Below are 1,390 nucleotides of genomic sequence, written 5' to 3'. Positions count from 1 at the left end.
GTCATTTTTGTCATTTTTGTCATTTTTGTCATTTTTGACATTTTTAACATTTTTGTCATTTTTGTCATTTTTGTCATTTTTGTCATTTTTGTCATTTTTGTCATTTTTGTCATTTTTGTCATTTTTGTCATTTTTGTCATTTTTGTCATTTTTGTCATTTTTGTCATTTTTGTCATTTTTGTCATTTTTGTCATTTTTGTCATTTTTGTCATTTTTGTCATTTTTGTCATTTTTGTCATTTTTGTCATTTTTGTCATTTTTGTCATTTTTGTCATTTTTGTCATTTTTGTCATTTTTGTCATTTTTGTCATTTTTGTCATTTTTGTCATTTTTGTCATTTTTGTCATTTTTGTCATTTTTGTCATTTTTGTCATTTTTGTCATTTTTGTCATTTTTGTCATTTTTGTCATTTTTGTCATTTTTGTCATTTTTGTCATTTTTGTCATTTTTGTCATTTTTGTCATTTTTGTCATTTTTGTCATTTTTGTCATTTTTGTCATTTTTGTCATTTTGTCATTTTTGTCTTTTTGTCATTTTTGTCATTTTTGTCATTTTTGTCATTTTTGTCATTTTTGTCATTTTTGTCATTTTTTGTCATTTTTGTCATTTTTGTCATTTTTTGTCATTTTTGTCATTTTTGTCATTTTTGTCATTGTCATTTTGTCATTTTTGTCATTTTTGTCATTTTGTCATTTTTGTCTTTTTTGTCATTTTTGTCATTTTTGTCATTTTTTGTCATTTTGTCATTTTTGTCATTTTTGTCATTTTTGTCATTTTTGTCATTTTTGTCATTTTTGTCATTTTTGTCATTTTTGTCATTTTTGTCATTTTTGTCATTTTTGTCATTTTTGTCATTTTTGTCATTTTTGTCATTTTTGTCCATTTTGTCTTTTTGTGTCATTTTTTGTCATTTTTGTCATTTTTGTCATTTTTGTCCATTTTTGTCATTTTTTGTCAGTTTTGTCATTTTTTGTCATTTTTGTCATTTTTGTCATTTTTGTCATTTTGTCATTTTTGTCATTTTTGTCATTTTTGTCATTTTTGTCATTTTTGTCATTTTTGTCATTTTTGTCATTTTGTCATTTTTGTCATTTTTGTCATTTTTTGTCATTTTGTCATTTTTGTCATTTTTGTCATTTTTGTCATTTGTGTCATTTTTTGTCATTTTTGTCAGTTTTGTCATTTTTGTCATTTTTGTCATTTTTGTCATTTTTGTCATTTTGTCATTTTTGTCATTTTTGTCATTTTTGTCATTTTTGTCATTTTTGTCATTTTTGTCATTTTTGTCATTTTTGTCATTTTTGTCATTTTTGTCATTTTTGTCATTTTTGTCATTTTTGTCATTTTTGTCATTTTTGTCATTTTTGTCATTTTTGTCATTTTTGTCATT

Source organism: Uranotaenia lowii, chromosome 3 (assembly GCF_029784155.1).
Source record: "Uranotaenia lowii strain MFRU-FL chromosome 3, ASM2978415v1, whole genome shotgun sequence".
Lineage (NCBI taxonomy): Eukaryota > Metazoa > Arthropoda > Insecta > Diptera > Culicidae > Uranotaenia > Uranotaenia lowii.
This window is presented reverse-complemented; position numbering follows the sequence as displayed.